The following is a 15,057-nucleotide window of genomic DNA, read 5'->3' as shown; positions in this document are numbered from 1 at the left end:
TATTTCTTTCTCTCTCTCTCTCTCTCTCTCTCTCTCTCTCTCTCTCTCACACACACACACACACACACACACGGTATGTTTCTGTTTTATATTAGCATGTATATAAACACTAGGGGAGAGAAATACAAATGAAACAACAGTGATATAACATTTTGGGCCATAAATAAAAAATATTAAACAGACTGCAAATACGAAATTTTGGGCAAGTGTGTGGGCAAGAGGCTCTCTCATATACTGCTAGTGGGAATGTAATAGAAAAGGTATTTTAGGGGCCAGTTTGTCAGTATTCATTAAAATCAAAAGCGAATATACTTTTCCCAACATTTGCTCTTTCTTGATTCTACCACAGAGAAAGCTCTCGCTTGCCATAATAAGACATAGGAAGGCAAGTTTACTCACAGCAGTACTTTCTGTTTCAGAGAATTGGGAACTGTCTATATGGCAGGCAATGGCAAAATGATTAAGTAAAATCTTGTATTAGTATACTACGTAGCAGTTTAAAAGAAGAGGTACATCTATGGCAAATCCCCAAGTCAAAATGCTAAGTGAAAAATAGGTAAGTTGCTGAATAATAGATAAAATGTTACATAGATAGATATAGATATAAATACAGATATATCTACATCTTCCTGTCCATATGTATCTATGTACATAGATTGGCTGTAATTGTACAGAAATATAGATTTGGAAGAATATTCACACTACTGAAAACAATGGTTAAATCTATAAAGGAGAATGGAATTAGGAAAGTTCATTAAGAGAATATTTTTTTTTCTTTTTCATATCCTTTTCCATTATGGTTTATTACAGGATATTGAATTTAGTTTTCCTGTGCTATACAGTAGGACCTTGTTAGTATCTGTTTTATGTATAGTAGTTAGTATCTGCTAATCCCAAACTCCTAGTTTACCCCTCCCCCCTTCCCCCTTTGGTAACCATAAGTTTGTTTTCTATGTCTGTGAGTCTCATAAATAAGTTCATTTGTGTCATATTTTAGATTCCACATATAAGTGATATCAGACGGTATTTATCTTTCTCTTTCTGACTTAATTCACTCAGTATGATAATCTCTAGGTCCATCCATGTTGTTGCAAATGGTATTATTTCATTCTTTTTTTATGGCTGAGTCATATTCCATTGTGTATATATACCACATCTTTTTTATCCATTCATCTACTGATGGACATTTAGGTTGCTTCCATGTCTTGGCTATTGTAAATAGAGCTGCTATGAACACTGGGTGCAGGTATCTCTTCAAATTATAGTTTTCTCCTGATATATGCCTAGGAGTGGGATTGCTGGATCATATGGCAGCTCTAGCTTTAGTTTTTTAAGTTTTAAGTTTTTCCATACTGTTTTCCATAGTGGCTGCACCAATTTACATTCCCACAAACAGTGTAGGAGGGTTCCCATTAAGAGAATATTTTTTATATTTATATATTTTTTATAATTTTGCATTGATATTTTTAAAATGATTGATACAGTCACACCTTTTATAAGGAGTCATACTTATATAACACTTGTGAGCTTAAATATTTTTTATAATTTTGTATTGCTATTTTAAAAATGATTGATATATTCTCTTTATAATGATTCACACTCATATAATACTTGTGAGCTTAAAATTATAATGAGAACTACCAGGTGGTTTCTCCTCATTTGAGAACGGAGAGGAGTGACTACTCGTGCTGTCTGTCCCTTGCTAACCCTAGTACGTCCTGGTTCTACTGTTGTCAGGTCACCTTGGTTGACCTGGGCACGTCACACTGGTTTTCTTGAGCGCCAGCCTCACGTGACACTGTCCCCACAAGCTTAAGCTGAGTGGCAGGAAGCCAGCTTGGCCCCACTCCATACTTCTCAGGAAAGACTAACTTTTGTGGTAAAAATAAACAAGGTGCAGAGTACATCCAGCACACATTCTGGTTTATCCTGTAAAATCTCTGGGCATCCGTTCATGCCAAGTCTGGAAACATCAGTCCTCCCAACAGAATTGACTCCTGTTACTGAATAACGCCGGGTCTCAGCCACTCTCCCTCAGCACTCTCATTTGGATCAGCGTTACCTGTTTGTCCACCACATCTTCAGCCCCACTGGCTGCATGAGAATAGAGATGCGTGACTGGGATAATTGGGGCAAGGCTCTAATCCAAATTTTCTTAAATTCAACTACAGTCTCACCCTCAGAAATGATAGAAACAGGGCTGCCTTGTAAATGGCCAGTTCAAAGCTGTTTTTTTTTTTTTTTTCGGTACGCGGGCCTCTCACTGTTGTGGCCTCTTCCGTTGCGGAGCACAGGCTCTGGATGCGCAGGCTCAGCGGCCATGGCTCACGGGCCCAGCCGCTCCGCAGCATGTGGGATCCTCCCGGACTGGGGCACGAACCCGCGTCCCCTGTATCGGCAGGCGGACTCTCAACCACTGTGCCACCAGGGAAGCCCAAAGCTGTGGTTTTTAATGGCAGAGTTTTGATAATACAGAAACATGCCGAACCATTCTAGGGACTATAGCCCCATCAATTTTTTTCACAGAGTTAATCTTATAAAAACCATATTAATCCTTGAATAATGATGTTTTGTCTCTTTCAAGGAAAACAATATCAGGTCCCAAAAGTTTTCTAAACAATCCTTTTTGTGGATGATGTCCAAGTGTATTATTGTTAAATGAACTCATCTGTATGTAGTTGTCAAAATAATATAATGGCTACCTTCTCTAATGATTCTGTTTTTTAATAAAAGGTATCCTTTACAAATGGGTAATTCATATTAATGGCTTGTTTCTTAAAAAATTTTATTGGAGTAGAGTTGATTTATAGTTACTTTCAGGTGTGCAGCAAAGTAACTCAGTTATTATACATATTTAATGGCTGGTTAATGATTTGGATTCCTCAGGCAGTTTCTCTAATTATTATTTAAGCACTTAGGTACTGGTCAGTCTGGGACCGTATACAAATAATAATATTTAAAACTTCTAGCGGAGGCGGGGCAATGAATTCTTGCTTATAACGTAACCAACGGCTCAGTACATCAGCATGCAACATTATTCTTCCTGGATCATAGTCTACTCTGTACTTAGCAAAAGAATCTCTCATCCCTTGTGTGGTAACTGAGCCAATGAGAGGGTTTGCAAATCCACGGCATGCTACTTGCCACTCCACCAGCTGGCGTCCCCCACAGTCATTGCTAGTTGATCCTAGTGGTCTTTGCAACTGAGCCCAGATATGTCTTCAGAATCCTTCCCAAAAGATGCTCTGACACAGCCACCAACCAGCAGAGCTGGCTCACGAGATTCACTTTGTAATAGGTTTATCCTATTACGTTATGGGCTGAATTGTCTCCCTGAAAAATTCATATGTTGAAGTCCTAACCCCCAGTCCCTCAGAATGTAACTGTATTTGAAGAGGGGGTCTTTAATGAGGCAATTAAGCTAAAATGAGTTCATTGGGGAGGCCCTAATCCAATGATTGGTGTCCTTATAAGAGGGAATTTAGACACAGACATGTACAGAGGGAAGATGATGGGAAGCCACAAAGATAAGACAGACATCTACCAGCCAAGGAGAGAGACTTGGACACAGCTTTCCCTATGGCCTCAGAAGAGACCAACTATTGTCCACACCTTGATCTTAGACATCTGGCCTCCAGAGCTGTGAGAAAATAAATTTCTGTTGTTTAAGCCACCTAGTCTGTGGTACTTTGTTACTGAAGCCCTAGCAAATGAATACATGTCTCATAAAAAAGGACAAAATAGAAGTAAAATGGTGGAAGTGATTAAGAAACTTCTTGACTTCTATAATAATAGAAAGGAATCCTTTGCGATTTTTTTAAATATTCACACTCAAGGTAACATTATCTGTCTAGGTTGAACTATAAGATATGGATACCCCACTGTTATCTGGCTTGTGGTAGTTAGTCCCAATACCATAGAGTAAAGTCTCTGCAAAAAGGAACAAGGTTTTATGTACATTATAAAATTCTAGAACAGACTCTGAAGTCAGAAGTTGAATTTGTAACATGATGAGTCTAAAAATATGAAATGGCTCTGTGGTAAATGGAATAATGGTTCCCAAAGATGACCATGTCCTACTTGCCAGAACCTGTGATGATATATTATATTACATGGCAAATGAGAATGAAGGTTTTAGTTGGAATTTTGGTTGCTAATTGAGTGACCTTATAATGGGGGAGATTATTGTGGATTATCTGGGTGGGTCCAACGTAATCACAAAGGTCCTTAAAAGTGGAAAAGGGAGGCAGAAGAGGAAGTCAGAGTGACACAATATGAAAAAACTGGACTCACCATTGCTGGCCTTGAAAATGGAGGGAGGGGGCCCACGAGCCCAGGTATACAGGCGGCCTCTAGAAGCTAGAAAAGACAAGGAAATGGATTATCTCTCAGACCTTACAGGTAGGAGTGTAGCCCTGCCAGCACCTTAATTTTAGCCCAGTGAGACCCATGTCAGACATCTAACCTACAAAACTGCAGGATAATACAGTTGCATTGCTTTTAAGCTACTAAGTTGGAGGTAATTTGTTATGGCAGCAATGGGAGACGAATAAAAGGTCCAATAACTGACTAAATATACTTGCAATGCTAATTTTAGAAAGATGTTACTGAAAACGATTTGCTCCTAGAATAGTGGCAGCTCTTGTTTTTTTTTTTTTTGCGGTATGCGGGCCTCTCACTGTTGTGGCCTCTCCCGCTGCGGAGCACAGGCTCCGGATGCGCAGGCTCAGCGGCCATGGCTCACAGGCCCAGCTGCTCCACGGCATGTGGGATCTTCCCGGACCGGGGCACGAACCCATGTACCCTGCATCGGCAGGCGGACTCTCAACCACTGCGCCACCAGGGAAGCCCTCGTTTTATTTTTGAAGTAGGAGCATCATGGACTATCTGCTCCTTATCTTTATCTACAACTTTGCTCTCTGACCTTTCCCCCAGTCCTCTACTTTTCATTCCTCCACATCAAGATCAGCAGCAGAAGCATCTGATTTCCTTACGTATTTTAACACATTACCTTTATCCAGTCACCCACACTTAAAGCTCTGAGGACGACTTCACCTCCTGCCCCTCCTTCCCCACCCTCTATCTCATTAGATTTCACATCCTGTCTATCTGTCGTCTTGTTTTTCTCACTTACTCCTTCCTTTAATTCTACTAGCCCAGTTCTGCACTCGACCCTTGATCCCTCTTGCCTTTCCAAGTTTTCTAACTGACTTCATGACCCTCAGTGCCTACACATACCAATCTTCCTCCCCCACTTTTGCCAGGATAACCTTCCCATGAAGATCTAAAAATCGGCTTCCCTCAAGGTTGTTTTTCAAGGCCATCTACAGGGAGGCCCCAGCCCCTCTCTCTAGTATCATCTACATCACCACTCATTAATCCACCTAAGCCTAGCAGTAGTTAGGTCCCAGGTCAGGGGTTCTCAACCGTGATGCACAGGAGAGTCACATGAGTAGCTTTCAAAAAACACTGATTCCCTGGCCAGTTAATCAGAATCTCTAAGCCTGGGGTGTAGGAAATGGATACCTTTTTAATTTCCACAGGTGAGAATAATATCCAGCTCAGACTGAGCTGCCCTGGTCTAGCCAGGTGGTTCTCAAACATGAGTGTGCATCAGAATCACACTCATGTGCATCGGATAGAACACAGGGTGCTGAGTCCCATCCCAGGGTTTATGATTCAATAGGACTGGAGTGAGACCTGATCATGTTTTTTCTTTTTTTCTTTGAGATATAATGCACATATTACAATAGTCACCCTTTAAAAGTACACAATTCAGTGGCTTTTAGTATATTCACAAGGTTGTGCAACCTTTAACACTATCTAATTCTAGAAAATTTTCATTACCCTAAAAGAAACCCATTAGCAGCCACTCATTATTCCCCCCTTTCCCCCAGTCTCCAGAAACCACCAACCTACCTTCTGTCTCTGTAAATTTGCCTATTCTGGACATTTCATATAAATGGAATCATATAATATGTGCTCCTTTGTGACTGGCTTCTTTCACTTAACACAATGTTTTCAAGGTTCATGCATGTTGTAACATGGACCAGTATTTCAGTTCTTTTTATGGCTGAATAACATTCCACTGTATGGATATAGCACATTTTATTTATCCATTAGTCAACTGATAGAAAGTTAGGTTGTTTCCACTTTTTGCCTATTATGAATAATGCTGCTATAAACATTCCTGTATACATTTTTGTGTTTTCAATGATCTTGGAATATAGATCTAGGTGAGGAATTGCCGGGTCATATGGTGACTCTATATTGAGACCTGAGAATCTGTCTTTCTAACAAGTTCCCAAGTGATGCTGAAGTTGGTGGTCCAGGAACCACATTCCAAAAACCACTGCTCTATACAAACTGGATTACTAAGTCTTTCCTCAGATACCCTGAATCTTTGACATCTGTATCTTGTTGGGCACTTGGTCTGATGTTCTTTCCTTCTTATCTTTACCTTGTGAAATCCTACTCATTCTTTTAGGCCTATCCCGAGGCTGCATCCACCATAAAGTCTATGAAACCATTATCTGTGTGATGTTTTTCTTCCTCTGCCTGATTGTAAACTCCTTACGGCCATTGAGTTCATTTGAGTCATCTTGATATGAAAGCCCTGAAGATAAGCCTAATGCTCATACGTTGCTGTTCAGTTGAACAGAATTCCAAGTCTTTTGATGTGGTAGTCTAAAGACAGGACACTAAAAGGTGTGACTTTACATTTTTCCCTTTCTCTAACACCTGATATCTGATAAATTTCAATAATTTAGTACTCCTGAAGGCCTCTGACAAGTTCCTCCCCAGCTGGTCTCATGATCGGGAACCAGAAGATTAAATTATAAAGATCCTTACACTTAAAATTCATTTTTATGAAGGCTTCTTGGACATTAATATAATTGTAATCCTAGAAGCCAGGGTCTCTATGGAATGCTAGGAAATGACCAGGGAAGTAAAATTTGCCTATCGATAGATTACTTCAGATGTAGAATAGCACGTCTATTTGTACACCTTTTCATGTAACTTTCATTGGTATTCAGTGGAATATTGCATTTCCCAAGTTTTCAGCAATGCTGGGAAATAGCTAAGACACAAAACAAGCCCTCTATTAGCAAACTTATATTTAAGGGTTAATCATACTTCAGAAGGCTGTGATGGGGGCTCAATAAGGAAGTGAATATAAAGGAGCTGGCCCCGCTTCAGTTCCCAATATACGGATTTGCTATTAGTAGTAGCAGTAGTTCCTATCTCCTCAACTCTTAGTGCCAGCAGATTTTGCTTATAATTTACTATGAAAACAGAACCATGAATGAGAACTCTGTTTTGTCCTGTACCACATCTACAAATGTATCTGCACCTGCCCCCAATCCTTTCAACTTTCTCTTCCAGAAGGTGAACTATGCTCTCCTATGCCCCCAGAGTCCCACCCCTTCTCCTTACTCAGGAACTAGACTCCATTTATCATCCATTCCTGTCCCTCCTAGCAGGGGAGCCAAGCTTGGCATTAAGAATTCCCTTCCCTTGCCCCATATAGAAGCTAAGGAGAATCCCACCCAAGTCTGAGTTCTTTTTAAGTATCTCATCTCAAAATTTCTCTAGTGTAACTAAGGGATTATAACATTGTGTCTTATTGAATCCAAGCAGAGAGGATTCTGGAAACTTATGAAAGCGTTAACAATGTATTTTATTCCCCTTTGTAAGTCTATCCTTTGAGAGTTAATGTTTGTTTTGGGAGACGTGTGAATAGATGCCAACAGGCGTGGGGAACCCCAGAGGGGATCTGACTTGGAAGGCCCACACCCAATCCTGGCCACACCTGCTTTCCTTCTTCCTAAACCACATTTTTGAGCACAGCTTTCAGTTTCCTCCTACGCTATATAATCCCCACTTCACTTCTCCAGTCCTTTAGAAGAGAATGGCATATACACCCCTATAGTCAGATGTGGAACAGCTGGGAAGACCTAAGAGGTAGGGTATAAGTTGAAAGAGGAGGTGGTTCTCTTCTAGTCTTGAAGGAAGAGGAGCCTGGGCAGAAGAGGCTGCATCCAGCCTCATGCGGTCGTTCTCAATGGACTTGGAAGAATTGGGAGGCGCCCAGAACACAGAGGAGCAGATCTGTGTGGATACTCAGCTGGAACCCAAGAGAGTTAAACTTTCCCACCTTACGTTAAAAAGGGTAAAGACCAATGGGTGGACTCCATAATGGGCTCCATTAATTCCTGACTCTACATCCCCTCACATCTTCTTCTTGGGGTGTCCCTCTGCCTCTCTCTTCCCTGTTAGAGTCTAGCTAACCGAATGCATAATTTATGCTTACTGTTTGACCCTCAGCTCATTAGTTTCTTAGCGGTTTTCTCACTAAGCCCTCTCATCTAGGTCACCAGGAACTTCTATATTACGAACATAATGGGCATCTTTCAGTCCGTATCTTTCTCAACGTGTCTGTGGCATTTGCACTGTTGATTATGTCCTCCTGCTTGAAATGATCTACCACTCTTTAGCATCCATGACATATTCATCTCCTGGTTCTCCTACTAATGGATCACTCATATGTGGCCCCCTTCCTGGAAACCTCATTCTCTGCCTCCCCTTAAGTATTGCCCAGAGTTCTGTTCTCAGCCTTCTCTTCATTGTAAAAGCCATAGATCCAACTCTATGCTTAAGTTGTGATCTCTTTCCACTGCTGCATATTAGATAACCAGACCTGGATGTCCTTAAACTCAATGTTCATTATTCTAGAATTCCTTATTTTGGAGAACAGCACTGTCATTCTCTCAATGACCGAGGCAGAGACCTGAAACATAATTTAAAATATCTCTTCTGCCTTTCCCTTATACTTTCCTTCATCCATACCCTGTATTCAATCATATCCTTCTATCCTCCATATCTCTCAAATTTATGATCTATCACCACCATGAGGGCCATATACAGAATAAGCATTAAGGACAAGTATCGAATCACATATCTTCTTGTCCCTAGCGCATAGAATACTGGCACAATTTAAAATATTGTGTAGAATATATGAAAGATTTAACAAGTGGATACACAATTCAATAAATAAGTAAATGGATCAATCACAATTCAAATTTAGCCCTTCTGATTTTAAGAAATGGAGACTTCCATAACATAAGTCTAAGTATAAAGGAAGATGGGGCAGTAGGGTGGGTTTATTATTGTAAGGGAACACATGGAACCTAGGGAGATGAACCAAAGTAAAAAAATAAGAAACACCAGATCAGCCAGCATCTGGTAAGGCAGCAACGTTTAAGAGCCTCAACAGCTGGAGTGACTGAACCTTCGCTCTGACTCTCTTCCACGCTATTTTCTGAGGGTTTAGCTCTGTTCACCTCTCACTGCAACTCACTTTTCCCCTCTACTCTGCATACCTTTTCCCTACATCATTGACTCTGCCAGCTCATAGTTTCTGCTATCTCATGACTGGTTGGCCATGATTTAACATGACTGCAGCCTTCCCTCCTGGCTTCCTCTATGTGTCCCATCAACTTTAGCTCCTGCTGCCAACTGCCTGCTACTCTCTGTCCTTCCCAATTCAAGTCCCCAAGGGAGGAGCCTGATTGGCTTAGTTTCAAAATGCCAGCCCACTGATGAACTGCCCTTGAGTAGGTGCCCAAGCTAGTCCACCATAGTCCAATTACTACCATCCACTGGTAAGTTAAGAGTCTCATGGTATGAACCGTGGCTGTCCTGGGTTGCATTTGGCAAAAGCCGTGGTCAGAGCAAAAACTCTAAGGCAACCACACAGACGTGTGATCACATTGTTCTTCCTGGGGATATTAAAAAACTATAAGAATTCTTATCCCCAAAGAGAATGGAGGCTCACCCAGTATTGTGGAAAAACTGGAACTCCAGAAGATAGCAAAGTCCAAAATCACTGAGGAGTATTGAGAGTGCAGATGACAGGAAGAGGTTCTGGAGATTCAAGAAATCTTGAAGGGGACCATAGGAGGCGATTGGGAGGGAATCAAGGTCCAGAGAATTTCTAAGGATACTGTTTTCCACCTCTGGCTTGCTATGTACAAAGACTCAGGAACTGAATGAACTGTAAATACCAACAAACTGATTTTTCTGCTTCTAGTCTGGTTCCTCCAGCTGACATTTTTATGTTCTAGGTAATGTATTTCCCCCCGATTATAAAAATGTTTATTTAGAAAATTTGGAAAAATTATAAAAGAAGAAAATAAAAGTCTGTGATATTTTTACTACCTGGCAAGAACTGTAATTACTATTTTATTTCTTTTTCTAGTCTTTTTCTCCATGTTTTTTCCCGAAAAATTGAGATTTTCATGGTACATAGTTATATATTGTGCATTTTCCTTTAGTTATAATGTCACTAGTAAATAATACATTCCCTAAAAATATGGTTGCAAAGATACTGTCATAGGGTGGTATAATTTATTCTACCATGTCCTATTGGTGACGTTTAGATTTTTTTCTGATTTTTCCCTGTTATAAATTAAGGAGTTGAATAAAAAATTCCTATAAGTAATATCCTGCATTGAAGGGCAGTATTATCTTATAAAAACACAAATTTGATCATGTACCTTCTCAGCCTAACATTCTTCAAAAGTCAACCTTTGTCTTTAGGATAAGTTTTTCATTCCAGCAGTTACCACGAGAGATGCCGCATGGTCTGGCGTTTTCTTGCCTCTCCAGCTTCACCTCCTCCAAGTCCTCAGATGTGCCCTTGCCGTCCTGTCATCCTCTGCTACTTGTGGTTTGCCGAAATGTGCCATAGGCTCTTGTGTGCCTGGAGGTATCAGCTCACACGGCTCTGCTTAGGACCCCTTTCTCCTCATTCTTCCTGCGTTAATAAGCGGTCCCATCCTCTAAGACTGAGCTCCATTGTTACGGATTCTAGGAAGCATCCCCATCTTCCAGAGCGGGTGTGAACCTGTACGCATTTGCAGTCCAGACTGCAGTCAGCTGCTAGTCAGAGAAAACCTGACTTACGAGCATACATACAGATAAAGGAAGCTTCTCTTATTTGTTTAACAGTAGAGGTTAGAGCTAGTCTATCTATGATTCTCTTGGCTTTTACTTCATGGTTACAAAATGATTGTAGCAGCTTCTGGCAGCTGCCTTGGGCTCCAGATAGAAATAAGACAGGCTGTACCAGTCATATACATATATATATATATATATATATTTTTTTTTTTTTTAAACAGAAAAAGCAAAAGCCTTTTTGGAAGCTCCCAGTTGATTTTGGCTTATATCTCTCACGGGTAGAACTGTCTCATTACCACTCATAGCTTCAGGGAGGCCGGGGAAAAGAGTGTCTAGTTTTCTGGTCACTATACTGGTGCGGCAAGGGGTTTGGGAAAGCTTGCTGGATTCGCCCATAATCAGTGTCTGCACCCATCCCCCTTCTCTGCGCTCCTTCCTGATGCTGCTGTCTGACTCCTTTCCCTCCCCCTCCAGACCCTAAGCCTCTTGAAGTTAAGCGTGTTTTTCAACCTTGTTTCTTGAGGGCCAAGCATGTGCCTTGAACACATTACTTAGTACATGTTTTTGAATAAATGAACTACTTTTAGAGACAATGCCCACCCCCGACACCCGTCAGGGAGGAACTTGGAATGGGAGAGCAGGAGGAAAAGCTTCCCCAAAACACACTATCCAAAAATGGCAACATCATTCTAAAAGGAATGTACTGACCTGACAGTCGTAGAGCAGATGATGGAACTGCGAGGGCAGGAGTGCCTGAGAGATAGCTACCTGGATGGGGATCGCTGGCGCTCAAACATGGCCGCACATCACAATCACCTGGGGTTGATTTGCAACGTCCCTCCCACCCAGGCTTCACCCCTGACCACTGAAAAACAGAATCTCCAGTGAGGCCCTGTCACCTCACTGGGGCGCTGGGGCTGGCTCATCCTGCCTGTGCTTCTCTCTCCCCAGCTCTGTTCAGGGACATCAGCTTGGTGGCTTAAAATCGGCCACCATGTGGTATTTCTACCATAGCAATTGGCAAATACTACAAATCACAGATCTGCCCCCCTCGTCCTCCCCTTAAGAGCTGGTTCACCAGCACCACGTTGGTATTTTTAAAAAACTTCCCAGGTGTTTCCAATGTGCAGCCACGCTTAAGACCGGCCGGTCAAAAGCAAGCTCTTCCCGTGGCCTGTAGCTTCCTACCAAATGGTATCTGGGGGCCCTCCTTTGGCTCTAGTCCTGCCTTTGGTTAGACTCCTTACGTGGTGCAGCTTGGCTTGCCTCCGGGGGGACGCGAGTGAAGTACAGAAGAGAGAGGAGAATCGTGGTTTCGGTTTTAGTTGTTACTGAGTTTCTTTGCATACTGCTTGATTTCTTTTAAATCTAGCCAAATCTCTAGGGCTGGGTCGACAGAGGCATGCTGATTCCTTAAAGGAGGTGGGGAACCTCTGAATAACGTTGTGCAATCAGGGACTTTAATTACCACCTCCTGAGGTTGTTAAGCCCTCTTTTGGAGGCATAATTGCTGTGTGATTTGCTAGATCTGACTACCCAGGCTGAATCTGATTTGAGTAAAGCGAGTCCCACCCAATCCTAGGGTAGCCTCACTATAGCTGCCACACATCACAAGGACTTTTTTTTAATTTTAATTTTTTTATTTTTTAACATCTTTATTGGACTTTAATTGCTTTACAATGGTGTGTTAGTTTCTGCTTTATAACAAAGTGAATCAGCCATACATCAGGATACATATATCCCCTTATCTCCTCCCTCTTGCATCTCCCTACCACCCTCCCTATCCCACACACTGACTTTTAAAATTTTATATATGTATATATATATATATATAGTATGTATGGTATGTACATACCTCAGATATAGATAGGACACTAGCCATAGGGAGAGGTTTGTAGCTTTCCTAATATTATACAGTAAGTAAATGGCTGAACTGGATTGAAACCCCAGTGGTCCATCTCCAGGATCTCTGCTTCTAAGCACACTACCATCCTATCCCAGTAGAAGTATTAACGCAACACAGACTGACTTTCCTGCACCATAAAGACACACCACAAAATACCCAATCCATTCCTCTCCCATAGGACCCCTTAGTCATCTTTTGCAGCGTTAACTCGAATGAAACTACCACCACTCTGTGATGTACATGTCTGGCTGGAAAGACATTGATTCAGCAAACTTGCAAGGTGTCATGGGTACCTGGAGATCCCAGTGACAGAGAGGACCCTTGCAGAGCTGGGAGCCACTTGCTTCAAAAAGTGGTGCAGGGGCTGTAGAGAAACTCAGAGCTAGTAGGCATCATTGGTCTCGGCCCAAGGAAGCATAAAGATGCTGAGGGCTGCTCTCAACCGCGACCGAGGTGGGAGTCCTATCAGGATTTCTTCCTGGGACCGGGGCAGCTGAACAGTCCTGCTAAGCGTACACACCTTGGGGCTCTCTGGGGAGATGGGCTGCGAGGAAGACTTTCAAATGCTCTAACTTGATTTCTCTCAAAACGTTGTTGCTCAAACGCCACCCTGAATAACTTAACAAGAATTCCTCTTAACATGTTTTTCTTATCTGAAAACTTTCTTGTGATTAGGGAGAATGGAAAATTATAAATTTAAGAATTAAAATGTACTGTTCAGGAAAAAAAATTAAGTAGAGACTTCTAAGGAATGTTTCCGTGACAATAAATGGAATAGATCTAGACACTGACTAAATTACAGAAGTGAGGGAAATTTCTAATATGAGGTCTTAACTCTAATGAATGGTTTCTAGTGCCTTATAAATGTCATCATATCCGTCTCATCTGCACCCAGAGAGAGGTCCGAGAACCACCCGAATAAGCCAGCCTGCTGCAAGAAGGGCAAACATGGCCTTTCTATTCTGTTCACCCGCCATCAAAAGACCAGTAATTTAGGATTGTATTTCTCTATTGTTTCTGGGCTTTTGTTCCTATTTTCTTTCCTCCAACCTTTCTGTTCTCCATACACAATGTAAACATCGTTAGAGCTATTATCTCTTGGTGTATTTTAGCACGTCATTTTATAGTGTGATGGTCTTCGTTGAATCTCTCTAAGAGTATATCTTACATTGGTTAAATATCACGGGCCTAGTTTCTCTATAGTCAGTTATATAGGGGAGAAAAAAAATCTACCCATGTTAGGTTCTCCAGTTGGGGCCTTGCAAATCAGACAACAAAAGACAGATTAACGAGGGAAAAACAAATCCACAAATCCGAGTTTATGAACCTGTGCAGTGTGCAGCCACATGGGGCACTCAGAGATGAGTAATTCAAAGAGGTGGTTAGAACTTGGGGCTTATGTAGCATCTAAACAAAAGAAAAATAAATTTGTAGAGAAGGGTCAAGACAAAGGAAAAGGACTTTGAGCTTCTGGAGCAGCAAATTTGGGGAAGGTAAGCTATGGGGGAACTAATGGAAGGTAAGTGTTGTTAAAGTTTGTTACGCAGGTCCTGAGGTATTATGTCTGAGCTGATAAGGGTCTAGGGTTGTCTCTGGTGATTAACTTGTCCTTCCTGGTAAAGAGGGGCTGGGGGCAATCGGGGACACAGATTTATGTCCTGCTTTTAGGCAAATGGGGGAGGGCAGAGAGCTTCCCTGTACCTACTTCTTCTCAATTGCCTTTAGCTCAAACTAATCAATATGCTCAAGTGGCATATTCTCCTACCCTTAAATGGATAAATCATTCATTTCTTCTTGCTCTCATCTGCTGGCTAGAGTAGCTGAAATAGAATCGTGAGAAGAAAATAGTACAAATAAAGATTACTATTTTATTTCTTTTTTTGGTTACTTAAACGTCTCCTTCCCCAGCAGTGATGTGTCTGAATCCTTTCATCCCTTGATCCACTGTAGGTCTAGGCAGAACCTAGAAGCTTTGTTTCTGAGACCACTTTTCTCCCTTCTCACCTCCCAACCTTAAACATCCATGTAAAACATAAATTATATTTGAACAAAGTTTCTTTTCATATAGGTGTTTCACCATCAATACTTTTTTTTTTTTTTTTACCAACCCTTGTCCTCTTCCCTACTCTCTGTCAGCAGCAGGTGTCAAAATCTGTTTACTCCCCGTCTTTCTGAAGATGTTCCAAGTA

The 15,057-nt window shown here is 41.5% G+C and overlaps 1 long non-coding RNA gene across 3 annotated transcripts in view; it reads right to left on the bottom strand.

Moving 5' to 3' along the window:
* Positions 1–12,322, bottom strand: part of LOC141276031 (uncharacterized) — a 104,317-nt gene extending 91,995 nt beyond the window's left edge. For 2 of the 3 annotated variants that reach the window (XR_012324878.1, XR_012324876.1), the window contains exons 1-2: positions 10,560–11,146; positions 4,294–4,359 (exon numbers count right to left, since the gene is read on the bottom strand). This is a non-coding gene — a long non-coding RNA (uncharacterized lncRNA). Of the gene's footprint in view, positions 1–4,293; positions 4,360–10,559; positions 11,147–11,670; positions 11,828–12,209 lie in introns of those variants that run through there. The other variant, XR_012324877.1, reaches the window with a different exon arrangement.
* Positions 12,323–15,057: the final 2,735 nt, after the last annotated feature.

This window comes from Tursiops truncatus, chromosome 12, assembly GCF_011762595.2.
Source record: "Tursiops truncatus isolate mTurTru1 chromosome 12, mTurTru1.mat.Y, whole genome shotgun sequence".
NCBI classification, from domain to species: Eukaryota; Metazoa; Chordata; class Mammalia; order Artiodactyla; family Delphinidae; genus Tursiops; species Tursiops truncatus.
This window is presented reverse-complemented; position numbering and strand designations above follow the sequence as displayed.